Here is a 13,672-nt window from a genome sequence, read left to right on the forward strand (position 1 = left end):
ATTCATACAATAATTTAATTGTAAGTTTATGTGTCAATAGGTTTCCCGTCCAGCAGTTCTTTGACTTTGAATCACCATAACCAAATCACACGAAATGGGGAAATTGGAGCCGGTGTCAATACGGCTGTCTCAGTCCCTTGAAGTTTAAAATTGAAAGTAAAACATACACAGAGCTAAGAATAGTAATATCCTAGCTAAATCCCTATCTACAACATCCTCACATCGCTTATTAGTGGTATGGGGTTGGTATTCCATGTGTAAAATAAAACGCATTTAATAAGCTGCAGGCGCGTCTGTTACCTTGAACACCTGACCTAGAACTTCAAGCAGATACAACTTGAGACGACACAAACTCTGGGTGACACAAACTTCCAACGAGCCGATTCATAAACAAGGTGTCAACTTGAAGTCAAGGCTTGTTTTCTCAGCTCCTAGGATAGAATCGGAGAAAACAAACATGTGCATTGACAAACGAATAATTTATCCGTCCACTCTAAGACTCACCTCTTCCAGAATAGGTAAAATCCACACATAATGACAGGAAAATCACTACCAGTATCAAAGTGTGCGCCATGGTGCTTCGGCCATTTTCCTGTGCTGTCCTTATGTCGCCCCCTATCGGCTGAAGCATAAACTAAGTAGCCGGGAGTGCCCATCACCGGTCCTCTCTGTGTGTGATTCCTGTGTGGACGCTCTACATCTAAACATAACGGCAATTTAGTAGTATTACATATATATGATTTGTCTTTTGTTTTACATTACTAGGACATCGAAATGAGTGTAAGATTTAATGTTGCTATTTATAATTTATGCACATGATGGCATATTCCGCCGTCATACAGCGAGAATATTGCTGATTGGGACAAACATAAAATCTGGCTGTAATTGCAATTTCGCTGTTTAATGCGTCAAAACTTATCAACAGCCTTATTCAAAAAACATTTTTTAAAAAACGCAAACAGTATTTATGAAGTGTTACTCATTAAGGGTCCCTGGGAATTTATTTTCGGAGACATGATTTCATTTGGTCATGAATGACTGGAACATTTTTTTTTAAAAAACTTTTATCTACGGGACATCCATCATGACCAGAGAAAAATTCATATTTCTGTGTAAAAAAACCTGAAACAAATTAAAGTTTATCCTTTTTCAGAATATATCAAGCACAAATTACTTTACAAATAAAATGTGTCTGGTCTAGACTCGGTTGTTTACAGACCGCCGCCATATAGCTGGAATATTGCTTGGTGCGGTGTAAAACTAAACTCACTCACTCACTCACTCAAATAAATTGAGAGACTCCCGTAATGAGATATTCAAACGAGAATTCTCAAAAGTAAATGTGCTTAATATATATTTATCGGTGTTTGAAGGAGACGATGTTTACGCAGTTTTGAGCAATATTCCACTTATTGTACCTTTGTGGGGAATCGAACCTTGTGCTTAACGCGCAGCAATAAGCACCTTGGTTCATCTTTGTAGCCTAGACAATGTAGGTATCCGTCGCCTCTGTCTGTGTTTTATAAATGCGCTGAGATCTAGTTTATTCACTTCTTGCAAGACCTGCTGGAAGGAACTGATGTGACACAATGTGCGCAGTGTGCGGATAAATATAGTACATGTTGTTGAACGCATGGGTGTGATATTGCGATTCGGTGCAACCTGACGTCTGTCATACGGACCCTGAAATAGATATTCTCAATGCAGCCCTTGAAAGCCTAGAATAACTGGCAAGTCTAGATTACCTCTATTTTATGTAATTGAAGAAAGTCTGAAGGCTCCTTTTGATTAATTTTTCTCAATACAATTTTAAACCTGTTTTTTTTTCTGTAAAATATATTCATTTCATTGACTACATGGTATGTAGCGAGCTGAAATATATTGATATTGTATCGCCCTAGGGCCAAGTACGTATCGGGTTATATTGTTCTCAAATAGTCAAAATTATATATTGTATTTTCATGTTGCACTTGACCTGTCTCCCAAACAAGATGTTCCGACCGACTGACCAACACGACATATTAGTCTATATTTGAGAAAAGGACACTCATCTGTGCGATCGTCTTCTCATGTTGTCGATTTAACGAGCGCTTCCGATGGGTCAGATTTCGCACGTGATCGAAAGTACAGGGTTAAATTACCGTCCCCGCCAGACAAATGAAGTAGTGCGTGTTGATGTACTTTATGCTATATACACGACCAACTGGCTCAGTGCAATAAACGTTCCATCTTGGTCTCACCCCGATCGCGCTACTAACACTGCGTCGTATACACATAGATCTCAGCAGGAGCACAGATGACTAAACATTGCAGGTCACGTGATATGTATAGCTGCATCAATTATAATCACATGAATATTTATATATATACTCTCCCAAAAAAAAGGAAACGCATATAGGAATTTCAACTGTATTTTTATGTTTATTATGAAACATCTTGTAGGCTTTATGAGTCAATGAAATATAGCGAAATTGCACACTGGGAATGCAGACATATTCGTCTTTGGCATCAACTCGAGGAAAGTCAGTTTGAGTGTCACATGGAGACGTGTGGTGACGCTGAAGTCAATATCTCGTGTGACCACCGTGGGCATCCAGAACTGCACGGCATCGCCTCGGCATCGAACGAATAAGTCTCAGAATCTCGTGTTGCCCAATCGCAGCCCACTCTGCCTGTAGTGCCTGTGCGAGTTGCTGAAGTGTCTGGGGCTGAGGGTTACGGCGTCGCACCCGTCTGTCCAGGGCATCCCACAGATGTTCGATCGGGTTTAAAGTCCGGTGATCTTGAGGGCCAGGGGAGCACATTTATGTTGTGGTTCTGGAGGAAGTCTCTAGTGTGACGTGCTGTGTGGGGCCTGGCATTGTCCTGTTGAAACAACTCCCTCTGGCGATCAATGATTGGAAGGAGGTGTGGGCGTAGGATTTCGTCACAGTACCGTTGAGCTGTCAGGTTGCCCTGGATCATCACCAAATCACTTCTCCTACGACGGGTGATCGCTCCCCACATCATAACACTGTCCCGGATGAATCTGTCCACCCGGGAACGCAAGCGTCGGCGAAACGGTCACGTCGACGTCTGTACACCCGCATTCTTCCATCGCGTCGTTCCAATAGAAATCGTGATTCATCACTGAACCAGATTCTACGCCAATTCGGTAGGTTCTGAACTCGATGTCGACGATGTTGTTGTCGGAGCACAGGGCCAAAATAAGGTCTTCTGGCACGTAAACCAGCCTCTCTCAACCTGTTCCTGACGGTCCGTGCAGAAAGCCTCCTCAATCCGGGTATTTGTCGAGCGGTACTGGTCGCCGTAGCTGTTCGATGACGCAGGTGATGTACCCGGATGTAGCGATCCTGCGCCGCAGTGGTCGCTCGAGGTCGCCCACTACGAGGGGCATCTGCTACCGAATTCTGCCGGCGATATCTCTCCCAGAGCCGTGAAATGGTGCTTTGGTGAACATTCATGCGTCGGGCAGCTGCACGTTGAGACTGGCCAGCTTCAAGCAAACCAATGGCGATATGACGGTTGGCTTCACTTAGACGTGGCATTTTGCGTTCGTCAACAATATTCCAATACAGTGAATAATCGACAGACAGCGATCAACCTTTTATACCCATCATTGAGACTATCTGATCCCCAACTTTCACGTGCATTGCATGTGAATTGTGTATTCTGTGACACTACACGCCGAAATTGAAAATCATGCTGTTAAATACGGGTATTTTACGGATGGTGCGTTTTGTTGTGATGTTTCAAAACATAAACACCATAGGACTCATAAACAGAGCAAAACCTTTTGTAAAATGAATCACGTTTTAATTCATTGCTACATGAAATTGCTATTTTCATGATGCGTTTCTTTTTGGAGAGTATATATGTGATGCATCAAATAACGATTGTAAATTGTACACGGTTAAGACTAGCCCATATACAATCATGCACCGATTCACTTTATAGTTTTATTGTCCCGCGAACATTTTCATTGCGGTGAGGTAGCCTAGTTGGTTAAACGTTCGCTCGTCACACCGAAGACGCGGGTTCGATTCCCCATTTCTGGTGTCCGCCGCCGTGATATTGCTGATATATATTGCTAAAATCTAAAACTCACTCACTCACTCACTCACTACTGGTCCTCACATCAGTATATTAATGCTGTAATCTGTTTGTTCCTATGTTAAACATCTGCGACGTAATGCCATATGCATGTGGGGTATATCAAAGCAATATTGCGCACTTTGAAATGGTTTGATAATGGTCGTTTTACCTATATGCAATAAACATGGGCACAAAGAAGTTCTTATCCCTAAAGTTGATAAGCTTTGTTGTTCACCCACCAACTTGGCGATCAAACAATTAACGACTAATATTGTTCAGATAAATAAACAATAACACAACATAAAAATGTATTAAAATATATATTTAAAAGTCGTAATTGCACACACAATGCAAGACTTTGTTAATTTGTGATTATAGAATGCACCCTTTTCTCCCAATGTAGATTTACTCTGTTACCGTGTGTATATATGGGACACTGTCCTTGTGATGGAGGACCACCCAGTGAATCCCCTTGTTGGAATGTCAAATGTAATTACTTGAATCGAGATAACCTTTGCTTTACACATATTTTGTCTAATTTCAATTGGGCTGAAAATGTCAGGCTACGGCGATTTGACCCCATTACACAAATAGAAAATATCGCTATTTAAATTTTATTTTCAACAATGTGGTCGTTCTGCAAATGCAAGCACACAAATTCACGCACGCACGCACGCACGCACGCACAGAGCTTGCTTCGGTCAATTATTGAAGAACGATCATATTTATCTCCCTATAGAGACGCCCAAACTGAAAGAAAATACCACAACTGAAGTAAAACACGATGACATTATACGTCCGTATACGTTCACATCTGATCTTGATCTCAGGATTATACAGGAATTTGTTCATTTGACTAGCTTGACACTGATAAAATTATATATTCTCGTCACATTTCTGTCTGAGAATTACGCTGAATACATGGCATTGTTTCAGAAATTAGCATAGCTGCGTTAATTGCAGAGGAGAGTGATATATGTTGTCATGTGTCAATTTATATACAGGCGGTGACAGGTGTTTCTCAGACAAGCAACACGGCAGGCGCGTGTCTGTCGTCGGTCTCTATGTGCTACACTAAACCACATTCTATGGGAATGTTATGATGTACCTCCATATGCTGTGTTTTGGGCGCTATATGTATGTATGTATGTGTGCGTGCGCGCGCGCGCACGTGTGTGTATGTATTGTTACGTGCCGATTCTGAACTGAAAGCAAACCGGAAATCAGTCCGTAATCAGTCCGTAATAGAACTTAGTGTGAAACCAACAATTAACAAAGCTGCTATATGATTAAAAATTGTATTCACAGATGAAATTAGGTGACAAATTAATACAAATATATACTCATGCCAATAATGGTTGTCACCCCCTTCAATTTTTTTAATTGGAGAGGGGTGGGGGTTTGGGGTGGGAGGGGAGACAACCATTATTGGCATGAGTATACAAATCACTATTACAATGGCAGTACAAAATAGTGACAGTACACATTCAAACAGCCGTGATTATAGCTATATCAAGATGGAGATGGTAACATTCACCTCATCATTGTAGCCTCCTCCTACCGAGGCTGAGTATCCAGGGTAATCTCCAATAGTCTCCACACAATTGCCGGCCTTCTTTAACTTGGCATGTAATGTGAGGATGCGTGGCAAGAGTTAGCTCCCTAACATACATAAGAAAAAAACACTCCAGACGATTCTCCAACTCCATAAGTCAGAAACGACCATAGGATTATAGTTTTCTGTAGAGACCTTCCAGAACACCAAATATACATAAGCAACAAGACGATCCCAACTTGGGTCAGCATACAACTGCCTGTCACTTCCAGAACACCAAAATGTACAGTATTACACAGTTGGTACACACAGTTGGAACAATGAACAACACTGACACAGTACACTATCCCCACCAGCGAAAGAAAGTTTGAACGTAGTAAGAACATCCTTTGCAAATTAAACTTCAAAAGATTGCCAAGAACAGTAAATGATAATGTACACCAATATGAGATGCACGAATTTTATGCAAATCATGCTGCTGTCAAACCGACCACCCTCAACCAACTAGTGATAATATGCACCGGGGATAATGTTGTGTTTGGCTTTAACACATATATGCTGGATGTCTAATCAGATTCCGACATAGGCAACCTCCAGCGCTTTAGGCTTTGATTTCTGTCAGTTTATGAAGAAGTGTCAGTGGATTGTGATCAGTGTACACTTGAACAGGAAACAAAGTAGAACCAAGGAAGACTTCAAGTTACTGCAGAGCTAACAACAAAACAAGAGTTTCCTTTTCCATTGTAGAATAATTTCTCTCATGTGTGTCCAATTTTCTTGAAAAATAACAAAAAGGATGACCAAAGCTTAATGCATCTTCCTACAACAGCTCCAGCATCAATGCCATTACTCATTAGCATCTGTGGCCACTTTGAAAGGTTTTTCAAAATTTGGTTCTTGGAGAACAGGAATATTCACGAGAATGGCTTTAAGTTTCTCAAAAGCAGCCTGACAATTGCCGCCCCAAACACTTGATTAGTGATTACATGATTAGTGAGAGGGGCTGCCACAAGTGAGACATCTTGTCCAAATGTATAGTAGCAACAAGCCATACCCTGAAATCCCATACATCCCATGTATTCCCAGAACAACTTGGAATTTTGAAATAACTTCCACCTTGGCTTGAACCTGCTATACCTTGGTATATGACATGACCTAAAATAGTAGATGTGCCTGTCCAAATTCACACTTTGCTAAATTCACAGTTATAACTTGGCTTCTTCAGTGAGTCTTTAGAAGAAGGCACTTGAATCATTTTCATAGGGCGGTGGGGTAGCCTATTTCTTCTCTTAGGTGTTCCCCAATCCCATGGAATGAATGATGGTATCACTTGATCATTTTCATAAGAATTTACTTGCCTTTTAGCACGAGTAACAACGCATGAAGGAAAATACCTGTAACTCATTTTTCAGATTTTCAGAAGCCCAAGGCTCATGACTAACAACAAGATTAGCAAAACCATTTTCCCCCTGACAGGGAGTTTCTACAACACCCACCTTAACCAACCCAGACACCAAGTCAGTCTCCAAAGTAAAAACATGGAGAGGTACAGTTTTAAAACTCACATAAACAAGACCTCAGTGGAACAATGACTCATCATAAAGTGTCAAAATAACATCCAAAATCAGAGTTTGAAGAGCACCAGTATCCCTAAAAATAGTAATGGACTTATCATTGAACTGTCACCTTTACCTGACACAAAACCTTTTCCAACGGGAGGCAAGTGCTCCTCTCTCGCAAGAGACTTTGAGTTTGACAACAAGGCTGAATCTTGACATTAACAAAAACATTGGGGGAAGAATACCTGTTTTCTACACTCAGAAATAATCTGCCTTTGCTCACGGCCAATCTACAAGTCCAGAAGTGTCTCGAGAACCGACTAGAGCAGCACTTGACGTTTTTGTCAACAAAGTCAGAACCATACTTTGCCTTGTTTAAACAAGGACTAGGAGAGGTTAAAATATCCTTCCCTGGTTATTCAATACAAATTAGGGTTATATCATGTAACGACCCACTAGCATCAGTGCATTGAACAATTAGGGTTATCAGGTAACGACCCACCAGCATCAATGCATTGAGCAAGTCAGGGTTATCATGTAACGACCTCCTAGCATCAGTGCATTGACCAAGTCAGTGCTATCATGTAACAACTCACTAGCATCAGTGCATTGAACAAATCAGGGATATCATGTAACGACCGATGAGCATCAGTGCATTCAACAAGTCAGGGTTATCATGTAACGACCGCCTAGCATCAGTGCATTGAGCAAGAGGGGTTACCATGTTACGACCGATTAGCATCAGTGCATTCAACAAGTCAGGGTTATCATGTAACAACGCTCACTAGCATCAGTGCATTGACCAAGAGAGGTTATCATGTAACGACCCACTAGCATCAATTAGCATGAACAAACAGGGCTATCATGTAATGACCGCCTAGCATCAGTGCAATGAACAAGCCAGTGTTAACATGTAACGACCCACTAGCATCAGTGCATTGACCAAGAGGGGTTATCATGTAACGACCGATTAGCATCAGTGCATTCAAGGTACAAGTCAGATTGTCATGTAACGCCCGCTCTAGCATCAGTGCAATGAAAAGTCAGGGTTACCGTATGTAACGACCGCCTAGCATCAGTGCAAATGAACAAGTCAGGGTTATCATGTAACGACTCACTAGCATCAGTGCAATGAACAAGTCCAGGGAGGTTATCATGTAACGAACGCCTAGCATCAGTGCAATGAACAAGTCAGGGCTATCATGTAACGAACGCCTAGCATCAGTGCAATGAACAAGTAAGGGTTACAATGAAACGACCCACTAGTATCAGTGCATTGACCAAGAGGGGCTATAATGTAACGACCGATTAGCATCAGTGCATTCAACAAGTCAATGGTTATCATGTAACGACCTACTAGCATCAGTGCATAGACCAAGAGAGGTTATCATGTAACGACCCCAGCATCAGTGCATTGACCAAGAGGGGTTATTATGTAGCGACCTCCTAGCATCAGTGCATTGACCAAGAGGGGTTATTATGTAGCGACCTCCTAGCATCAGTGCAATGAACAAGTCAGGGTTACCATGTAACGACCGCCTGGCATCAGTGCAATGAACAAGTCAGGGTTACCATGTAACGACCGCCTAGCATCAGTGCATTGACCAAGAGGGGTTATCATGTAACGACCCACTAGCATCAGTGCATTGAACAAGTAGGGTTATCATGTAGCGACCGCCTAGCATCAGTGCATTGAACAAGTCAGGGTTATCATGTAACGACCGCCGAGCATCAGTGCATTGACCAAGAGGGGTTATCATGGTAACGACCGATTAGCATCAGTGCATAGACCAAGAGGGGTTATCATGTAACGACCGATTAGCATCAGTGCATTGAACAAGAGGGGTTATCATGTAACGTCCGATTAGCATCAGTGCATTGAATAAGTCAGGAGTTACCATGTAACGACCGATTAGCATCAGTGCATTGAATAAGTCAGGGTTATCATGTAACGACCTCCTAGCATCAGTGCATTGAATAAGTCAGGGTTATCATGTAACGACCTCCTAGCATCAGTGCATTGACCAAGAGGGGTTATCATGCAACGACCCACTAGCATCAGTGTATTGAACAAGTCAGGGTCATCATGTAACAACTCACTAGCATCAGTGCATTGACCAAGAGGGGTTATTATGTAGCGACCTCCTAGCATCAGTGCATTGACCAAGAGGGGTTATTATGTAACGACCCACTAGCATCAGTGCATCAAACAAGTCAGTGTTATCATTTAACAACTCACTAGCATCAGTGCATTGACCAAGAGGGGTCATCATGTAGCGACCCACCAGCATCAGTGTATTGAACAAGTCAGGGTTATCATGCAACGACCCACTAGCATCAGTGCATTGAATAAGTCAGGGTTATCATGTAACGACCCACTAGCATCAGTGCATTGACCAAGAGGTTATCATGTAACGACCGATTAGCATCAGTGCATTCAACAGAGTCAGGGTTATCATGTAACAACTCACTCAGCATCAGTGCATTGACCAAGAGGGGTTATCATGCAACAACCGCCTAGCATCAGTGCAATGAACAAGTCAGGGTTATCATGTAACGACCCACTAGCATCAGTGCAATGAACAAGTCAGGGTTATCATGTAACGACCGATTAGCATCAGTGCATTGAATAAGTCAGGGTTATCATGTAACGACCGATTAGCATCAGTGCATTGACCAAGAGGGGTTATCATGTAACGACCGATTTAGCATCAGTGCATTCAACAAGTCAGGGTTATCATGTAACAACTCACTAGCATCAGTGCATTGACCAAGAGGGGTTATCATGTAACAACCGCCTAGCATCAGTGCAATGAACAAGTCAGGGTTATCATGTAACGACCCACTAGCATCAGTGCAATGAACAAGTCAGGGTTATCATGTAACGACCGCCTAGCATCAGTGCATTGAACAAGTCAGGGTTATCATGTAACGACCGATTAGCATCAGCGCATTAAACAAGAGGGGTTATCATGTAAAGACCCACCAGCATCAGTGCGTTGGCCAAGAGGGTTATCATGTAACGACCGATTAGCATCAGTGCATTGAAGAAGTCAGGGTTATCATGTAACAACCCACTAGCATCAGTGCATTGAATAAGTCAGGGTTATCATGTAACGACCGCCCAGCATCATCAAGTGCATTGACCAAGAGGGGGTTATCATGTAACGACCGATTAAGCATATTGCATAGACCAAGAGGGGTTATCATGTAACGACCGATTAGCATCAGTGCATTGAACAAGAGGGGTTATCATGTAACGACCGATTAGCATCAGTGCATTGAACAAGAGGGTTATCATGTAACGACCGATTAGCATCAGTGCATTGAATAAGTCAGGGTTACCATGTAACGACCGATTAGCATCAGTGCATTGAATAAGTCAGGGTTATCATGCAACGACCTCCTAGCATCAGTGCAATGACCAAGAGGGGTTATCATGTAACGACCGACCAGCATCAGTGCATTCAACAAGTCAGGGTTATCATGTAAAGACCCACCAGCATCAGTGCGTTGGCCAAGAGGGGTTATCATGTAACGACCGATTAGCATCAGTGCATTGAAGAAGTCAGTTATCATGTAACAACCCATTAGCATCAGTGCATTGAATAAGTCAGGGTTATCATGTAACGACCGCCTAGCATCAGTGCATTGACCAAGAGGGGTTATCATGTAACGACCGATTAGCATCATTGCATAGACCAAGAGGGGTTATCATGTAACGACCGATTAGCATCAGTGCATTGAACAAGAGGGGTTATCATGTAACGACCGATTAGCATCAGTGCATTGAACAAGAGGGGTTATCATGTAACGACCGATTAGCATCAGTGCATTGAATAAGTCAGGGTTACCATGTAACGACCGATTAGCATCAGTGCATTGAATAAGCTCAGGGTTATCATGCAACGACCTCCTAGCATCAGTGCAATGAACAAGTCAGGGTTATCATGTAACGACCGCCTAGCATCAGTGCATTGACCAAGAGGGTTATCATGTAACGACCGATTAGCATCAGCGCATTGAAAAAGTAGGGTTATCATGTAACGACCCACTAGCATCAGTGCATTGAATAATTCAGGGTTATCATGTAACGACCGCCTAGCATCAGTGCATTGACCAAGAGGGGTTATCATGTAACGACCGATTAGCATCAGTGCATTGAATAAGTCAGGGTTATCATGTTACGACCCACTAGCATCAGTGTATTGAACAAGTCAGGGTTATCATGTAACGACTGACTAGCCTCAGTGCATTGAAAGAATAGGGTTATCATGTAGCGACCCACCAGCATCAGTGCATTGAACAAGTCAGGGTTAGCATGTAACGACCGATTAGCATCAGTGCATTTGAATAAGTCAGAGGTTATCATGCAACGACCCACTAGCATCAGTGCAATGAACAAGTCAGGGTTATCATGTAACGACCGCCTAGCATCAGTGCATTGACCAAGAGGGGTTATCATGTAACGACCGATTAGCATCAGTGCATTGAATAAGTCAGGGTTATCATGTAACGACCCACTAGCATCAGTGCATTGAATAATTCAGGGTTATCATGTAACGACCGCCCAGCATCAGTGCATTGACCAAGAGGGGTTATCATGTAACGACCCACTAGCATCAGTGCATTGAATAAGTCAGGGTTATCATGTTACGACCCACTAGCATCAGTGTATTGAACAAGACGGGTTATCATGTAACGACCCACTAGCATCAGTGCATTGAAAAAATAGGGTTATCATGTAGCGACCGCCTAGCATCAGTGCATTGAACAAGTCAGGGTTATCATGTAACGACCGATTAGCATCAGCGCATTGAACAAGATAGGGTTATCATGTAACGACCGATTAGCATCAGCGCATTAAACAAGAAGGGTTATCATGGTAACGACCGACTGGCATCAGTGCATTGAGAAAGAGGGATTATTATGCAATGGCTAACTCGTGCAAGTGCTTTGAGTGACAACTGTCAAGTATGCGTGCATTGAACAAGAGAGGGCATTGAGCTCTCCCTCACCATTGGCTGCAAATAATGCATACCTCCTTCAGCTCTGTGGGTGATTCATATAACATTTCAACCTGGTATATTCATGTTTAGTTGTGTCACTGATATAATATTCTGACCTTATTTTTCTTGATTAGTATGTGTTTGGTTGATTACTTGTATAACTAATTTTGAATTTGATAAACACTATCGAAAAAGTATACCATCAGTATAATGTTATTCTACAAATATCCCTCAATGGAAAAAAATGCAAAAGGAGAATTTCAGATATGAATCAGCGCTCGAAGAAAAATAACATCGAATGTTGAGCAGCGATAAATATTCATGTCAATTTGTAAGTGATGTTTGGTACGCGAAGCACGTGGGATTTTTGTTATTTCTGATCCATCATGCTGATCTTGATCCCGACCTTAAATTTAATGTTTTGCACTTTTAAAAACTATTGCCGAATTTATGTCCGAATTAGGGAGGTTTTCGATTTTGATTTATGCATTAACACGTTTTAGGTGAGTAGAACATATCTGTAGAGAATAACAGACATGACAGTTAGCGCGCGCGCACGCACGCACGCACGCAAGCAAGCAAGCAAGCACAATAATAATACACACAGTTAAAACAAACCAAAGCAAATTTCTTTTGATACATACGTATGCACATTTATGAGTTTTCGGTCTATATAAATGCGACCACGATAGTGCTTTAATGGGAATTCAAGTCTGTCAGTCTGTTCCACATATATGTTACACACGGTATGATCGTATATCATTTGAACCGAGAATCAATACCTTTACACCTTTACCCTCACAAAGCAATAGGCCCAGACATTAAAGAAGGCGGAAAAAAGAACATTTATACAATGTTAAGATCGGAAATAACCGTAACATATGTCTGTCGAGATTGAAAAGACTCGGACAACAGCCGGTGGACGCGAATAAAGTAACTATATTGAAACCGCCTTCCCTGGAATGACAGGGGTAATCTCGTGTGTCACTCACGCCGATCGGCGAGATGAGTCATTCACCAGCTCATTTATGTCAACAAGTGCGCCCAGATCCACACTGAAGAATAAATCGCTCGCGTCCTGGTTATGTCCGGGAAAGAGTCACACGAAATAAGACACATTAACTACTACGGTTAATGAACGCATCATGCATGATTACAAAGGATGAGGTGTATTTTTCTTCGTTTTACCATCTTTATGGGAAATCGTTTAGTGTAGGTCAGTTCTATTATATGCCTGTTATCCTTCGATTTCTTGGGGGTTGGAAGCTGGTCAAATGCGAACCGACATTCTGTCGATTTTGCCCACGTTTGCAAGTAGTAATGAAGTAGGAAATGAAAATGAAATTTGGCGTCTTGAGGGGCCCCCTCATGCACGTGAACATGATTGGGACCTGAGCTTCTGACCAAATTACTCCGCGCAATCTCAGATGAACTTTGAAAAAATTTAATATCAA

This window comes from Haliotis rubra, unplaced genomic scaffold (genome assembly GCF_003918875.1).
Source record: "Haliotis rubra isolate DU_JTF1 unplaced genomic scaffold, ASM391887v1 Scf1012, whole genome shotgun sequence".
Lineage (NCBI taxonomy): Eukaryota > Metazoa > Mollusca > Gastropoda > Lepetellida > Haliotidae > Haliotis > Haliotis rubra.